Genomic DNA, 19,614 nt, shown 5'->3' with positions numbered 1-19,614 from the left:
ACACTCACAGAAAAAAAAAATATATATATATATATACACACACACACACACACACACACACACACACACACACACACACACGCGCACACATATAAAATTAATGGATTTATATAAATATTGAGATAATTAAACAACACCTAAAGTCCGTTTAAGTTTAAAATTATGAAGGTTTCAGGCTATTTGAACTCCCAATGGTTTCTATATTTCTAGCTTGATTAATAACTCATATGTAGAAGCTTTTTCTGGCCTGTCTATTGTATTTACATCACTTTGCTTCTCTGTCGTCAGACCGATCTTTTGTTACTGATTTATATCCCAAACTCAGTTTTGTCACAATTGATTTCTGGGTTGAAGATCGTGCTCCTGGTTTTATTTCATATCGTTTTTGTTTTTGTTTAACATGCCTAACATTTTACAATTTATCTTAACATAAGGCTCATCATTTAATTCAAGATATTCTAAATCAGACCAGTTCTTTCACTTTGTTTAAGTTTCAGGGCTGGTCAATCATTGTAAGTACAATTCCCTACATTTTACAGTTTCTTGTTCTCTTAGAAATGCATCTATCTTTAATTCACTTTTTCCTTTTCCTTTATAGATCTCTTAGAAGTTTGAATCCAATTTTTTCATCTTCAAGTTCTTCCCTAATCCCATAGTACTCGAAGTACAATTCTTTGATAGCATTATTTAATATCATTGGGATACTGATTTTAAAATGCAAATTGGTAGACTTTTCCTGCCACCTATTGACTCAGTAGCTTGGGAGTAGGTGCCAAAATCAGGATTTTTTACACAAGTCTACTTGATTCTTGAGGTGAGGGATATTGCTTTATACTACTCACATTAAGTCTCCATGGCACCCTGAACTGTAATTTCTTGTGAAAATTCTTTTCCTGACTTTCTGTTTGCTTTTAAGTTCTGCCAAGAGCTACAGTACATCACAGAGAGAGACAGAAATGATAAATAATGTCTCTATAAACACATATTTTCTCTCTTTTTCTTTCAGCTTTATTGAAATACATAATATACATATGTAATTTAGTTTTATTAACATAAATATATGTATAATAATAATAGCATCGAAAAGTAGAGGGTAGAGTTTTATAAGAATAACATTTCTAAATCTCACTAGAATTAGATTATTATAAATATGAAGTAGACTGTGATAAAATATATTTGGCAAACCCCAGAATAACCACTAAAAGAAAGTAACTTTTATAAATATAGTGAAAGGAAACAAAATGGCACACTAGAAAATATCCACTTAATCCTTTCCCAAGAAAAAGCAGTAACAGAGGAAAAATAATAAAACATGAGGCATATTGAAAACGATATGGTAATTTGCAGACACAAATTTACATATCTATAACATTAAATGTAAATGGGTTAAATATGCAATCAAAAGAAAAAAGATTGTGGACTACATTTAAAAAAAATAAAAACAAAATAAGATCCAATTCTAAACTTTTAGACAAGACACAATAAAATTAAATAGAAGGTATCCAGATTGGAAAGGAAGAAGCAAAACTATTTCTGTTGGCATAGTACACAATCTTATAGATAGAAAATCCTAAGAAATCAAAAAATTATTAGACCTAAAAGACATGTTTACCCAGATTGTAAAGTATAAGATCAACATACAAAATTTACACACTACCTATGGACAATCCAAAAGTAAAATTAAGAGAATAATTTCATTTACAGTAGCATAAAAAAATTAGCATCAAAAAAATTTATGAGGTTAAAAAAATTTAACCTCATAGTCTGCAAAGTAAGTAGAAATCTTACACTCTAAAAACTTTAGAAGAAAATTAAAGACTAAATCAGTTGAAACATACTCCAAGTTTATGGATAGGAAAAGTTAATATTGATAAAATGGCAGTACATCCATTTTAATAATCTATTATTAAAATTCATGTGGAAATTCATTGTACTCAGCATAGTCAAAACTATCTTGAAAAATAGAAACAATGTTGGAAGATTTATATTTCTCAATTTCAAAGCTTTCTATAAACTACAGTTATGAAAACAATTTGGTAGTAGCATAAAGACAGACATATATCAATGGGACAGAATCCAAAGTCCAGAAATAAGTGGTTACATTTATAGTCAGTTAATTTTCAACAAAGATACCAAGACAATTCGATGTATGTGTGAGTAGAGGGGATATCTTTTCACCAAATGATTTGCTTTTCACCAAATGATCTGGCTATCAACATGCAAGAGTGAAGTTCTGCCCTTTGCTCACACCATACAAAAATTAACCCAAAATTGATCATAGACCTAAAAGTAAAGTTGAAAATTTACAAGTCTTAGAAGAAAACATGGCTATAAGTTTTTAAGAACTTGGATTAGGCAATGGTTTCTTCAAATGTGACACCAAAGCAGAAACGACAAAAGAAAAATAGATAAATTGGATTTTTTCAAAGTTAAAAACTTCTGTGCATCAAAGGACACTATCAGAAAGTGAAAGACAGCCCATTGAATGAGAGAAGATATTTGCATATTATATCTGATAAATGTCTAGATTTAAAATATATACAATCAATACCAAAAAGACAATTCAATTTAAAAATGAGCAAAGGATTTGAATATATATTTCTCTAAAGAAGATATACAAATAGACAGTTAGCTCATAAAAATATACTCAACATCATTAGTCTTTAAGGAGATACAACTCAAAACCAAAATGAAATATTACTAGAATGACTTTTAGAAAAAAAAAGATTAAAAAAAAAGCATTGACAAGGAGAAATTGCAAACCTCATGTACTGCTCATGGGAATAGAAAATGGTATTAATGCTATGGAAAACAATTTGGCAATTTCTTTAAATGTTAAAAACAGATTTGCCTTATGTCTCAATGATTTCACTTCTAGGTATCTATCTACACAAGGAAAATTAAAACACATGTTCACACAAAATTCTACACTTGAATATTCATAGCAACAATATTTTAATAGTGAAAAGAAGAAACAACCCAAGTGTTCATTAACTGATGTAAGGATAAACAAAATATGATATATTAATACAATGGAATATTACTTGGCAATAAAAAGGAATAAAGTACTGATTAAATGCTAGGATATGGATAAACCTTGAAAACATACAAAATGAAAGAAGCCAGTCACAATGGACCACATATTATATATATATGTGTGTGTGTGTGTGTGTGTGTGTGTGTTTCAATATATGTGATCACTATACATATATATGAAATTTCCATAATTGTCAAATCTATAGAGACAGAAAATAGATTGGTAGTTGTCTAGGAGTAGGAGAAATGGAATTGGGAGAAATAGGAGTAACTGCTAATGGGTACAGGAATTCTTGAGATGATGGAAATGGTCTAAACTTAGATTGTGGTGATAGTTTCAGAACTCTCTCTGTGAATATACTCAAAGCCATTGGATTCTAAAGTTTAAGTGAGTGAATTGTATAATAGGGGGATTGCCTCTCAGTTAAGTCATCAAAATATTTAGAAAGAGGGAATGGTTGCATAGCTCTATAAATTTATTAAAAATTATACACTTAAAATGGGAGAATATTGTGGTATATAAATTATGGTATGTAAATACCTCAATGTTGCTCTAAAAACCGTATAAACTATTAATGACAGTTAATTGTTTAGATAATTTATTTATTGTTGTAAGTTGTGATAGATGAGGACTCTAAAAAGAAATTTTGCTGGTAACCAAATACAGAGTATCTATCCTGGAACAGAATTAATATCCTGGATAACTGTTGGGCTATAATCATTATCATTGCCACCAACATTGAAAGATGCTTTCGAATAATATTTTGAATTTTTCCTTCCTATTCTAACCACATTATCTCCATTTTTTTAATGACATGTTAATTATGTAGGCCCATCATCCTCATTTCCTGAATGAGACTTCATCATCTTATTAATACTAAATTCATTTGCTATAGAGGTATACGGTTGACTTCAATTTTCTCTTTACTTTAGCTTGCGCCCAAAGTTTGCATTTGCTTTTTAGTCTTAAGTATTGAGTAATAATATAATAGTAGTGTCAATAAATAATAACTCACATGTATTGAATGCTTACTATCTGCCAGGCACTTCTTATGTACTATAAATGTATTAGTCTTCTTAATACACACAACAGAAAGGGTGCTATTATCTTTATATGAAGAAAAGAAGGATACTATTCACTTGCAACATCTGATTAATTTGGAAGAATAAATCCCATTGTCTCACTGTGTTGATCGTGCATCCTCCCAAGTAAACCCCACATTGTTAGTGTAATTGAATCTTGATATTTCTTTGTAACCAGAATCATGCATAAATACCTTTAGCTAACGTGTGTGTGTGTGTGTGTGTGTGTGTTTTCTCTCCATAATTGAATGATATAGACCACGAATGATGGCTCACCTACTTTTATCCCTGATCTATTTCAGTTCAAAACTTTTTCATCATTTTCTACTGACTTTTCTTATCTCGATATTCATGTTTTAACTCTGAGTTTTCCCTCAGTGAAAACTTGAGGATTCCTGTGCATCTGTTTTAAAATCATCCTCTGCTCAGCAATTCTACTCTTCTAGTCCCCTGTCTATATATTTTTTCCAGTGTGACTGCTTGCAATGTTTCACTAATAGCCTTGAACCCCACTCTGTCCATATGCTGGCTGCTAGCCATCAAAAACATAGCTGGGGGTTGTGGGGGGGAGTGAGCTGCCATGTTAAATCGCCTCCTTCCCTCCCTCTGGGAAAGGACCTTAACCTCAAGCACTTTCAGTCAATCACAGTCCAAGAGAGAACCTTGAAAATGTTCTGCAACACTGATTGGTTCCATAAAATATGCTGGCTGGATGCAGAAGTTGAGTTTCTTTTAGCTTATTTCATAATAAAGGGCAATGCATGTGCTGTATTCATAGTAATTCAAATCTGACACAAATAATACAGCAAATAATTATAGTGACCTTTAACTCACCTCAAATTTAAACAAAGGTTAAGCTGCCCTTTACTAAAGTAAATATTTTCTGTAGTCAAATAAATGCAGACACCTTTGGAGAGGAGAATACATTGCCAAACTAAACGAATCTGAAAATGGTTACGGCGGAATAATTTCAAAACATAAAGAATGCAGGACTCTTCAGCATAAACAACATCCAGACATGCCGGCATCTGCCATTATTAATTTACCTTACAATATTTCCAGTGGGCTTCCCCATATGTTTGCTGGGAACTGTTGCTTGAAATTTCTGTCTAGAAGGGCAGATTTCAAAGAGAAGTATTAAAAGTAAGAGAATTTAGCTTTCCTTTTCATATCCTGATTCAGTAAACAATTTATATTTGATTCCATAAAGTTGAACAAAGCCTTAAACGTTTAAGTGGTTACCATGTATACCCCAGGTCTTAAAAAATAAACTCAGAAGACAATGCTAACTGAGCAAAGAAAGCAGCTGATAAGTTTATGTAGCTCTTATACCAAGCTTTAGCTGTTGGTCAGATAAGGACCAGGTGTGTTTTTGCACGTTTTAATTTGTTTAGTCTATGTCTATTTCAAATAACACTTAAAAAAAAGAGAAAGAAACTCGGGGGTGGACTATGTTATGCATACCCAGTCTTTAATTTTAGAAGTTTATTTAAAAAAAATAATTACTCTCTTTCTGGGGGTCCAAATGCTAATGATATGTTGACTGTGAAAAACAAGTCATCAGTTTGTGACTGCAATTGGTATTGCCTCCAAATTCTCCCTTCATTAAAATAAGGCCACCTGATTTAATTAGAAGTAGTCAGCATGCCTATAATATTTTTGGTCACAATTTAAATTACATGTCTCAAATAGGGATTAAATTTACATTTAATAGAACAATAATTGTATGTTCAAAGGAAAACCAAGTTTATTTCTTTTTGTTTCTCTCACTGCAGCTTTGCCAACTCTGTTATTAAGTAAAGACCTAAGATGTTCTTAGAGACCTAAATTAATGGGTTTATTTTTAACCAATTTAAAAAAAAAATAAATGCAAAGTCCCAGGTCAATAAAATCCTCCTACATGTCTCTTCTAATTTTGACTCAGCAGTTTTTCTATTTCTCATTCCTTTTTTGAAGTTGTTGGAATAACAGCACTGGGGTATTTACTTTCTCACCAACAGGGTACAAATCTAAGATATGAGGTGGATCTATTAATAACCATGGAGAATAGGTGTTTGTTATCAAAACATTGTAGCTCTTCTAGGGTTCTTTCTTTGTACTGATATGGTCGATATTGACCTTGTTGAAAATAAGTGATTTTGCAATTGCAGTGAAAATAAATTCTTAGTAAAAGTGAAATAACTATTGAAGGATAATGGACTCTTTTATTATTACTGAATTCCTTCACATTCTGCACTGTATTTTTTTTTTTTTTTTTAATTTAACACTTAGTGAGGAATCCTCTTCCTCTGGGTCTTACATGCTCCTGCATTTCCTAACCCCTTGACTCTCCCCGTCCTGATCCCTGCATCTGAGGTAGGAGAAATTACCCATTGCCCTCCTGATGTCTCTGCCAACCTTCCTATCTCTAGAAACTTTCTTTTTATGAAAATCTTTTCTTTTTTTTTTTCCAAGGGAAAGTTATATACTTCTCTAATAGATCTCTGGAGACAATGTATAAGGAACATAAATCCAAATCAAGAGATGCAAAAATTGGGAACTTAAATAGGTACTTAAATTCACTAGCTCGTGCTACTTCTATATAAGTTTTGGGTTTGAGGGAAGATACTGCTGTTGGGACTCCTACTCTGGCAAAATTGAAATAGGCTAGCTTTGCAGAAGTTCTGCGTCTTTATGTCTAAAAACATCTTCCTGTGAGATCTCATACCTCTTATCGAGAGCAGAGCTCATAATCAATGTTTAGAGAACAGACTTCTTCAATTCCTCAAAATGGAGGTCATAGGACTGAATTTATGCTGTTATGATCATCTTTCTATTTTCTTTTCAACATTTATGGACTTCCTGAGACTTTGAATTTACCTCTCTATCTAATCTACTAATACTAGTCTGCTCTTCTTTCTCTCCTCCCTGGATTTCAATATGCACATATAGATAATTTTATTTATGTATATAAACACACAGTATCTTTAATACTCTTTTGCTGAATTTATTTTCCTTGTTATAGGATGTGGAGTTAAAATGCAATTGAGTGCTATACTTAAAATATTTTTTCTTCCTAAGAATATTTTCTTCCCTAAACAAAGTTTATGCTATAAAAGTAAGAGTGGAAAGACCAGTTGTATTAAAGCAGTAGAAAGAAAGCTCAGAAATACTATTTTGGAAAATCACAGTCATTTGCTTAAATTATAAGACTCTCTTAGAAATGGATGCAGTGTTTCCTAAAAAAGAAGTAAGAGCCATTACACTGGCAAGTGGGAGAATTTACAAAGAAATAATGGGATTTTCATGAAGTTATGGGTTTTTAAAGAGAATAAAGAGTTTGTTTAGCTATAATAAAAGGGTGGCATAATCAGTGAGAGGAAAATGCCCAGAGTAAAGTTGTAAGAAGAGAAGAAAAGAGAATCAGTGAATCTGATCAAATAACCAGGAAATCTGATTAAATGGTACCAGTGAGTTGAAAGTTATAACTGGCCTGAGTTTCCAAGGTATTGAACAATGCCAGAATGAGTATCACTGCCACATATGTCGTGTAACTTGAAGCCATGTAAGATAGGGTATGGAAACTGGGATAGAAAATATCAGTTTTCTTGGAATGACATTATGCTAGAGAAATGATTGCTAGTTGGGATGAATAGCATTCTTAAATGCAAGGCATCAGTGGTGAGTCATATGGAGGCAATGGGAGTAATAAAAGAGAGGGACAAGAATGTATCTCTTAATGCAGCAATGTGAATATAATTGAGAATCAGATAGTAAAAATGATGTGAATGACTCTGAGAGAGATCAGTGGAAATTCTCTCTGGGTAGAAATAAAGTATTTTTGCATTTCTCAAGGACCCCGCTACCCTTTCCAAAGACATCTTCTAATCATCATTCAAAATAATCTTGATGGGCCGTCTATGTATACTCTTGGGAACTTTTTCTCACACCTTTAAGAGAAATAATCATGTGCTTTCCTCTTTGTAGATATTTTTAATATAACAACACAACATCTTATAATCATCTGAAAACCTGTTTGTTTCTTTTACTGAAAGGGAAGCTCATTAAAAGCAGGTTACTTTTTATTAGTAGTATTATTATTCACCTTTGTAAATTACCTAGAACTATATTTGACATATTGTGGGTTTTTAATAAATATTAAATTGAATTTAATTTTGAGAAGAGTTCTGATTTTAACAAATTTTGGTCGCAAAGTTTACCGATACTAGGGATCAAAAAATCTGTTGACGGGGCAGAGGAATTTTCCTCTTTTTGAGTCTCTGTATGTGCAGAAAGGAGGAGATGGTAGACTTTGACCAAGACCCCTGAAAACAGTGTATGAATATTGTGCTTCTATCATAGGCTCTGATTTCACTGCCATTAATTTCTGGAGATAAGGTGACCAGCCCATTTGTGTGAAGAGAAAAGTTATTCCATTGCTGAAAATTACAAAGTCCCTTGACAGAAATTTATATCTGACCTCAGTCCTGTATAAAGCTACATTTCTCTTTATTATCTAGCATATTTTACCTCACACATGATGTAAATAAATTTTATAAGATTTTTTTTTTTTCACTCTTTGCTTTGGCTGCTATGAAGCTCAATGAAGCATTGTTACTTCATCTTAAATAGTTTTATTGCATTTTATGTCCTTTGTTTCATTATATTACCTCTCCCAAAAACTCCTCTTATGATTTTAGTCCTTTCTCGCTTTACCTCAATTACATTATTATATTATTGTATGATTTTTTAATAATGATCTCAAATACATCTGGGAACAAGGCAAGATATAAAGTAATTAATAAGTAAAATAAATCCAGGCACGTTAGCCCCACATACTACCTGCCTGCCAATACCACATAATATAAACCACATTGCACTGTTTAGAATGAATGAAAGCAAAGGTCTCAAGTTGGTGGCTAACAGGCAAAATCCTGCCCACTGACATGTTTTGTTTGGCCCACACAGTGTGTTTAATATATGAATTATTTGCCAAACTTTAAGAATCAGAAAAATTTACAGGAAATACCAGTGTTTCTTAAAGGGGCCGCTATTCCATGACAACAGTGGAATGTGAGTAGTGGGGGCTCCTTCAGTTCATCACGGTCCCCGATATCTATTTTATTTCTGCTATATTTCATTTGGCCCTGTCATATACTTTTATGACCTCCTAGATACTATAAAGATTTTGCTTGGGACTCCTGCATTAATGAAATGAGCTATTTACTTAAATAAGTCATCATTATTCACTAGCATTTATTTTTCTGTTAATAAAATAATGGAAGACTTTTTAGTTGTTGCTTTTGCTTCCTTCTAAGATGAAAAAAACTAACCAATATTTAAGAGCTTAAACCAGAAAATAACCTATTTGTTTATTATATTTCTATCCATATATTGTAAATCCACTTATCAGGGGTTAATATTTGAGACACCTCAAATCACAGTCCTGAATCTTGAAATAAGGCCTTGGTCTTGCAACAGCTGTCAGAAATCTCTGTCTTTTAGTCATGCATTGTAATCTTTTGATCTCAGTGAGAGTCCTAGTGACTCCTACTTAACATATTTTAATAAGCTTGATTATCTTTTCTTCAGCCCAGATCACAGTAGAAATATTGTTAAATAACAAGCACAATTATAAAAGGAAAAGTGACAAAACACACTCTGGTACTTGAAGACCCACTTTCCAAAAAAAAAAAAAAAAAGAAATCTAAATATTTAGAGTTACTACATGATGTAATTATTTTCATAAATACTCCATTATGTTTATATCTTCTATATAAGAGAATTGGGGACCTAGCATATAGTCCAGCCCCACTGGTATGCTGGAATTGGCTCATCCTGGTTCACAGCAGCAAATAGTGTCTTTTCCTAACTATGTGCTTATTGACGACATGTTTTTGTTTTGTTTTATTTTGTTTGTTTGTTTCCAAAAAGCCAACTATTAAACATTTACCAGCACACCACTGTATCATTTCCAACCAAAGACTGCCAGGATTTCTTTCCATGACTTTGTACATTAGCATGTGCTGTTTGTCCTTCCACACTGAAATACTCCACTTCCTCTATTGGAAAACTCCTAACTATCCAATAAATTCCTTTTTGTGTGTCAGTTCTCCATGAATTCTCCAATTTTAGGCAGAAATATTTATAATTCATATCGATGTTATCATGTTGCATTTGTCCTTTTTATATATTTTCTTCTTTGTCTCTTAGTGATTTATTTCCATGAGAGGAGGGACAAAATGTTTTTCTCCTCATAATGATATATCCTTAAGTGAATCTTTCCATCTAAGGTCATAGTGTTTATCCACAATAGATGAAATAAAAGAGACTGTTGAGGCTAAGTTGAGTTGATCTCTTCGGAAATTAGTAAAGTGTCAAACCTTCATCCCTGGCATTGCACAATCAACTAATAAGGGCAGGAAATTAAAAGACAAAAGGTGTAAGATGGGAATATGAGAGACTAAGTTTTCCAATACAGCAAAATAGAAAAGTACTTTTATTAAAGACTGAGAGTACATTTTTTCCTGACTCCATAAGGGCAATCTGGCATGATTGGCATGTATATAAAATTGTCTCATAGTACGTACTTATTTTACGAAAAAAAAAATTAGATGAGTTGTTTTTCAGCAACACCGAATGCTTATCCATGTTCCCTTATCCTTGTATAGCAATTTCTTAAAGTAAAGCAACCTAAACTTTTGTGAACTTCACACAAATTGCTTGTGACAGGTCTCAGTTATGTAATAGAGACTAATAGTATGCATGTCCCATAATCTTTATCATTTAAATTCTCTCATGTTAGTAACTGTCGACTAAATTTGTACCCAAGTTATTTTCATTCCCAGAAGTTAAATGTGATTCTGGCAAAAACATACCTCTTGTTATTTGGTGCTTTTATTTTTAAATAATTATGCTCAAGGAGCTTCATTGCTTTTATAAGCCCAGGATGTGAGGAGATTCCAAATTAAAGACTGCATTAGTTTGTGGACATTTCTTTGTCATCATCAAGTTGTTTTTTTCTTTAAATGTTCTTTGATTCTCCCCCCAAAGGAAGAAAGTTCATTCAGTAGCATCAAAGTGTGAATGTTGTCCATAGTGATCTGGATGGGAATCAGTAGCAGGGGGCTTGCTTAGTGTCTTTGGTTCAAGGGAGGATGTCACTCTTCAGAGACAGTATGAGCAATAGAGAAGCAGGGGAAGTCTCTGAATGACCTCACAGCACGAAATGAGCGGTCAGTACTGTAATAATGGTTTACATTGGCAGAACTCCACTTCTGGGGTGGTCCGTGGTGACATTGTCAAGAATCTCTTTCATTAGTGCTGTGAATACTACAGGGACACACTGGTTGAAAGGTGAAAAGTTGGAAACACTGCTGTTTTTCATGGCTGGGGATAAGGAGAGCCCATTTAAGAGCTTATAAGAAGCTGTTTTTGAAAGAAAATACAAAATGCCAACGCAATTTTTCATGAACTCTCAAATGCAGTGTGGTATAGTCTCTTGATTAGAAAACTGCTCTTTCTCTCTCCTGTCGGAAATGTGGCTTTCTTTTGGTACTGTGGTTTTTGCTAGGAAATCTCAATTTACTGAGGTTGAGAGGTTAATGGTTTAGGCTACAGGTAGCAGCAATTATCCAAACTGGAGAGCAAATAGTATAAAATAACCAACATGCATTTTATCAAGTTTATTGATTAAGATTTTGTGTTTTTTTCTATTTATGGAATTAAAGATTTGTTCCATGTAATGTAACAACCAGTGAAAACCTGATTATACTCTCCCATGCATACATATATCTTCCTTTTGAATCCTTGAAACAGTAATGTCAACAACAACATTAGTGATCTAAACCCAATATCTTCTTTTTTAAAAGGGTGCGTTTTATTGTTTTATATAGATTTAAGGAAAAATATAAGAACAATTGTTAAATCGAACAGGCATAATCTAGAGCAATTTAAAATTAATAGAACACTTCATATTTTAGGAGTAATTTACATTCAATGTGATATCAGTTCTAGCAATTCTTGAAAAAGAAGAATCTAAAATTATCTGACTGATTTTTACAACCATAAGCACATCCTTTCAGACCTGATTGACCTTTAGTAGTGCAAAACTTAATGGCTTGAAATCTTTAAAAGTAATATATAACAATATCAGAAAAAGGATCATTATTTTTAGTGTTATATTTTAAATATCAATGCATATGTGCTTTATTAATTAAAGTTTTTTTTGCATTTCATCTGAAGTTATATTTTAATTCATGAATCAATTTGACATTATTATTTGGATAATTTATCTTAATTAAAATTTATTTAATTTTTTTAATTATAAAATAATGTATGATTATGCTAGATAATTTGAAAAGTACCAAAAAAATGGACATGAAAGAAATTCTTTATAACTTTTTATTCTAGTAGCTTATGTCTATGTGTTTTAATTTTTCTGTACATAAATATGCATTTTTGTAGATATCAAATATATACTTATCATAAACATTTAAAACATTATAAAAATTTATGCTAAAAAAAAAACATTTTTTTCCAGAAATGTTAATAGCTTGTATAGTTTCTAGGCTTTTTTTCTCTCTTCTTTTTCATTTTCTCTTTCTTCTTAATTTTTATCCATAGGAAATATTAGACCAAAGGGCATGAAAATTTTCAGGCTCTTGTTTGATATTAAATAATTAATACAATGTATACCAAAGTGTGTGAGTACTTGTTTCTCTGAAATTTCATATTTAGATGGTCTCATTGATAAGCTCTCCTTTTATAATTTGTACTAAATGGTAGGGGAAAAAAGCATTCTTGCTAAGAGTTTCAATCCAATTCTCACCAATATCTGTTGGTATTTCCAACAAATTATCGAGTGATTTACTATGGAGCAAAAGCATGGCCGCTAGAAAACTAATGATGATAAATTATTTTCAAATTAGTCTTTCAGTTTTTGAGAACATAATTATAAGAATTTATAATTATGACAATTATATGGAGGAATTTAGAGTGTTTGCTTAAATAATGGCTACATAGTAAATAAGCATGAATGGCAGTTTTACAACTAATGATGTGTTAAAATGTAACTTGAAATTTCCTAACTCATGGGAGGTGATGTTTTGAAAGGAAAACCTATGAAGGATACTGTAAAATGGGATTCCCATAATGATCTTTAAGTGGGGTTACATAATTTATCTGGTTTAGTCATGAAGTCCTCTATAGTTTTTTCCAGATGGATGTAGGATTGAGGAAGGGAGAACTTTATCCTCATTGTCATGTCAAAATTATCTGAATTTTGTTGTTGGCTGAGTGCCTTTTGCCTTGATTTAAAAAAAAAAAAAAAAGACTATGTGAATCTCAATGGTATGTCCAGTTGAATGTGAATCCAGTGCCAGAACATAAATAAGAATTTCTGAAACTTCTGGGAAGAGAAAGTGGATTCTCACTTTTACTGAATATCCTTCTGAATTTCTTTCGGATGCAGATTTATAATAGACTGACCCCAGATTTGTTCACATTTATAGGTACACATACGAATGTAATAGATTGCAGACTCCTGAAAGACAAGAACCATGGTTGATTAATAATTATATGCCATCACATACATAGTTGACAGTCCCAATATGCTTCTTTAAAACAGTGAGTAAATGAGTGAATGTGTGGACTAAGAGAGTGAATGAATGCTATTAGCTAAGGCCAGAACTAAGAACAGCACTAAAACCTTCTGGAAAGTCCTGACTAGACCAGCTGATCATTACGTTAAAAACTAAGGACATTATCTGAGGTATGGTCAATTACATCCCTTTCCTCTGCTTTGACTGAATCCCAGCAACTGCTGTGACATAGTCCTTGGATCAGTCTCAGTCAAAGTTATAAAGAAGAAATCAAGGTTAACTTTGTTGCATCCTGTACTTTATCTTTTGCTCTCCTTTCCATGTTTTGAATCTAGGTTTCCAGTCTTCTCATGCTCCCTCCCTTTCATCAAAACTTTCTCTGGAGAAAGAATCTGGAAATTTAATTTTCATAAGTATATAAATGACTGATACACCTAATTTTGTCTCTCCCATAGACATTATTACCTTAACAACTAAATAAGTGTTCTACTCCTTTTTTGTTTGCCTTTTGCCAGAGAAAAGAGGTCTTATGTGGAAATCTAGGTTTCCATGAGTAGGGGTAGGTCTGTACTGGGTTCAGAGACTTTACCGATATAAATTTTTGACCTTCTATCTGTTCACTCATTGGGCTAACTAGTCTCAAATCTTACAGCTCTCTTGGGCACAGTGGGGAGATTCTCTTTACCCCATGATGTTTTGGCCATGTATTCTATTCTCCTTGGACTTCCTCACATCTCATCACTGTTACTGGGCTCTATCTCTTTAGCAGAGAATGACAAGCTCCCTGTTTTTTGTTCACTTCCATGAGATTTCATAGAAGATTGGTTCTCCTCTTCTTATTAATATTAATCCAACCTAAATGTTAATCTTTGGTTTGAATATAAGGCAGGCTTAAGGTAAAGTTATTATGGGGTTCTAGACTATAGCCATTGATGTAAAACTTGCTACTACACTTGAAGGATATGAGTTATAAAGATAAAAGAACCTTTTGGAATTATAGAACTTTAGAAGTGGATGTGAACTTGTTGTTTTGTCATTTTAAAGATGATCAATAGTATGAATAAATGAAGCATTTGCCACAATGGACTGTACCAAGTACTGAGGGTGAGTGAAAGAAATGGTTAGTGACTCTTCTGGCCATACTTAAATGTGTTATGATGAAGAAATTATAACTCCTATGAAATAACTAGTGAAAATCACTGTCCTTTTTGTAAATTTTGCATGAATCAATGATTTTTTTGACTTTTTTCTTTTTCTCTTGAACATAAGACTAATATTAAGAAGCACGTGAAGACAGTCATTATCAGCAGTAGAGAATTTGCTGTGCATTTGTAAAATTCAACATATGTTCTCCAGGGTTTATAATGACACGAACTATACCAGAAATCCCTTGATAGAATCGCATTGTTAGATTCATGAATGGTCTTGGGTTAACATTATCAATGTGTTTGCATTACTATACTTTTTCTGTTTTGTTTGTTTGTTTTTCTTTTGGTTCTGCAAGTACACAAATAATAGAGTAATAGTCGATCTGTCCTGCTAATGAATTTATCCTATTAAAACACTTGAATTTAAAAGGTAAGGTTTTATATGCCATTCAGAAAATGCTGTTGTCAAGATAAAGATAATTCATCTGGCCCCCCACTGAGTCTAGGCTTTTGTCTTAGTCATTGTTTGTTAAGGACAATTCGTGTCATCAGTTTTCTAGGTGATTGGTGGGTTTTCCATAACAATGTCTTTTTCTTTCATTGAGATTATATCAAATATTTCTCCTTCAAAAAAGGTATGTGATATAAATATAAACAAAATTATATATATAATTATTATATATGTGTAACTGTATATATGTGTAACTTATATAATTATATATATATGTGTAACTGTATTTGGGTTTCTAGCATTTCAGAAGGAATTGCTTGATATTTATTAATGCAAACTATCATGCAATTAAGACTTTCTGACTACTAAAAGACAATCTAAATTTACAAGGAAAAAAAAAAGAATTGATTCAGTGTTCTCTTTAGTTTGTAGGATAACATTTCATGGTCTTTGGGCCCTGACCAAGGTAAACTGAAATAAGGATTAACTGACTATTGTAAAGGCTAATTTACAGAAACCACACGAAGAGTTCCTGAGCACAGACCAGATAACAAAAATACTATCCGCATTGTTTACAGTGGAGTTAGTCAGTTTATTAGTTGGAGTGCTTCATTATGTATAAAAGATGCCAATGATAGTCTCTTAGTCAAAATAAACAGGCATAAACTGTTCTACATATACAATTTGTGGGGAATAGTTACTTTGCTATTTATTTAATAATTGACCATAAATGGAGTCAAAGTGCAAAGGGAAAAAGTAAAAAAGCAGCCCACTAAGGGCTTTTTGAAAGATTGATAAATAATGTGGAATCTCAATTAGGCTGTAGAAGAAATGCAGATATTAAAAATTTGGTCAAGAATCTAATTAGCTGGAGGTAATTAAACAGTCTCACACAGGGTCATTAATCTTTTCCACAGACCTTTGATGTTTTGCACACTGTCTCTTAGTCATTAATAAAATTCATAACACTCCACTTTGTGCTGTTTTATCATCATGTTTTTTCTCTGTAAGAGCATAGAGCAAGTGTCATTGTATCACAGGGGCCTTACTTTAGTTAATTTCTTTTCCTCCCCCCATGCTTGTTAAGATTAACTATTTAATGATCCATATGAAAAGCAAAAGGCACATTTAAACTTATCCTTAACTTTAGTAAGTAATACAATTTCACAAATATGTCATTACTTTAAAAAAAATGAGATCTCTATTTTTTCCTTTGTAAATATTTCTTAGAAATGGTAAGTTACAGAGTAACTACTTTTAGTTATCTGAAATTTACACAGTCGCATATTAAAGTTGTAACTTGTCAAAAAGCAGAATAATTATTTAATTAAAAAAAACAGACCAAATGGAAACTGTGGATCACAAACTACATTGAGCAACAAAGGAGCAAAATGTTGTTTCAATATTGGTTTATTCTGATGTTATTCAGAACTGGCTGGGTTATAAAAGGCAAGGAAAACACAAAGATTGCATTTAGAAAATATGATTCCTGTGATTGGGAGAAAATATTTTGTCCATTTTCGTAAGTGCAGTGTTTATATTTGTATTATTTTATTTCAGTCTTTTAACCAAATATATTTCTGAAAAAAAGTGAAACCTGTTTCACAGAATTGATTGTATTTGTAATAGAGCCTGTTACTTCAAAAGCCATTCCACCTGTCCCCTGGTAGACCATATTGAATTAGCAGAGAATGTTCAAAGAGATGGAGTAGTCCTGAACATTTTATTGTAGGGATAATGTTCTCACAATGATGGCATAAGAGAATACATAGGAAATGAGTTATTCATCTCAAAATACCTAAAGACTTCACAAGCATTCACTAAAGAAATTCGTGGAAATTATTTCTGGAGAATATTAAATACAGAAAATGCTATTTTATGTTAATTGGTTGTCTGTAATAGGAAGATTGTCAATTCAAACAAACAAAAAAACTCCTAGTCTTATGCTTATTTAATGCAATGAATTTTCCTGACCAAAAAAAGAAAAAATCGTTTGCTTTTTGAATTTTAGGAATTGTTAGACATTATCTCATCTTCTTATATTGTATTTTGTTGAGTGAAATCACAGAAAACTTTATTTTTTAAAAAATAAATACTTATTTTCCAAATAATTAGCATTCACTTTTTAAAAAATGTTATTTTTGCCTAAAATAACAAAATATTTGCATGAAATTAAATTATATTTCTCAAAAATATTATCATAAACTGTCACATTTAATATTTATACATACTTTTATTTGTTTAAACATCAAGATACAATAAATTTAGAAAAAATATGTCATTCACATCTTTTTATGAAAGCTCATATGAAAGAAAAATGTCCGCTTACTCCTTAGCAGTGCATTACGTAAGATTGAGTTACAATCCATTAGGCAGAATAGAAAGAGAGATAACATATCAATTTCATGTACAAAAAGGAATTGCTTAGAAAATCCATGTGGAATCCCCAATCAAATATAGAAACACCCACTCACATTGATTAAAATTTAATAGTGATTTGATTAATCAGGATGTTTATTCTAAGCAATTACATAGTAAGGCTAATTGTTAAATTTGTACGGCTTTGTTATTCTCCATCCTCTAGTGACATAAATTTAAAACAGGTTGAATTTAATGACTAAGGGAATGTAAATAAAATAGTTAAGTGTTTTAAAATATTTAAGGGCTTAATGCCACACTAGAGTGATCTAAACAAAAGAGGTTTAGATCATCACACTGTGAGCATGAGACCTCTTGTGATAGATTCTGCACTTTTTGTTTGTGGATCAATTAATTGTCTTAGGTGAAGTTCTTAATTGGATATCTATTTTTAAAGCTATAAAGTGAACACAAAAAGTGTAAATAGAATTTATAGATGCTTAATTTACATAAAATTTTAGATAGAAGAGTTTACATTTTATGCTATATATCCCTGTGCCTATATGTTTGTGTGAGTTTAGCCATGTCATTTTTATTGAGTATACTTCATTCAGGAGATATCATCTATCTTAGAGAAAAAATGAACAATAGAACACATATTAATGTAATTTATCATTATGGGATATATAAAAACACACATCTTAAAAAGCAGTTTTAAAACAGTGATTTAACTGTAAATTAAAAAAAACTATGTATTTAATAATAAATAATATCAAAGTTCCATTTTTATGAAAACATAAAGTTCATAAATATTGAAACATTTAGAAGTTTGTTGTTTTAATATTTAGGTGGTTTACACATGGTGTTTGTGTTAGCTAAATGGATATGAAAGTGTGCTTTGAATAGTCTGCTCAAAAATCTAGGAATATATATATAATTTAACAGACAAATATTTTCTTTGTTAAATTTATCTTTGATCTAATGGTCTTAGAATTTTAATCTATTTCATAAAGTGAAGAGGACCCAGGGACAGAAAAGAAGTTCAGTAGTATGAGTGTTTGAGGTCAGTACCACCTCCTAGTTTCCTGGTTAACTGTAAGGTCATTCCCCAAACAGCAGGGCATAGGGGAAATATACAATTCTGGAATCATTATATCATTTCCTGTTCTGTTTCCTGTCAGCTGTTCCTGCCAAAAATGGCTAATAATGACCTATTTTTACCAAGCAGTAGAAAAGCTAGCTTCAGAATTATACTGTAGACTTAGATCTCTTTTCCTAAATGTAGTTATAAACTCTGGACTAAAGAGGGCAGGAGATACTCTATAAAAAAACCTACAGAGGACCAAGGAAAAATCTCTATGAGAAAATCGTGCATACATCTGAGAATATGATAAAGTGATTTATTTTCAATAAAATCAGTATAAATGCTTTAGTTACTTTGATGCCTTGATTAACTAGTTTCAGTGATATTTGTAGGTGCGAGCTTTCCTTACACTGAGGGTCAGCTTCCTTCACTGTATTTGTGTTGGATATGAATGTTTTTTAAACATTCCTTTAGATTGTAGCATTTTTCTCTGGAAATGTCAGGAGCAAGGAAATTAATAGTAGCCTATAACTAGGACACGTCATTCATTTAGTGTAAAATATGAGGTATTTTCTAATCATTACTCCATCTCTAAACTTATTTTTTAAAACCCATGACAACATACGTCACAAATGGATCTCTCTCCAAATTTGTGAAATTCCATGGGTAGAATATTAATCTATTCAGTGCAAATCCATGTTCTCCTCTTTCTTTCTTTGTTTATTTTATAAACTACCTGGCAAAATTGAGAGTCTGAAATCAGTCTGAATGTTGAAAAATTATCAGAGATAATGATCATTTCATGTAGATAGGTATTCAACAGAAATTGCTAAATAAGAGACAAAACGTATTAATGTCTTTCTTCTTTATTTT

Source organism: Pteropus alecto, unplaced genomic scaffold (assembly GCF_000325575.1).
Source record: "Pteropus alecto unplaced genomic scaffold, ASM32557v1 scaffold3, whole genome shotgun sequence".
NCBI lineage: Eukaryota > Metazoa > Chordata > Mammalia > Chiroptera > Pteropodidae > Pteropus > Pteropus alecto.
The sequence above is the reverse complement of the archived record's forward strand: the minus strand, read 5'-3'. Positions refer to the sequence as shown.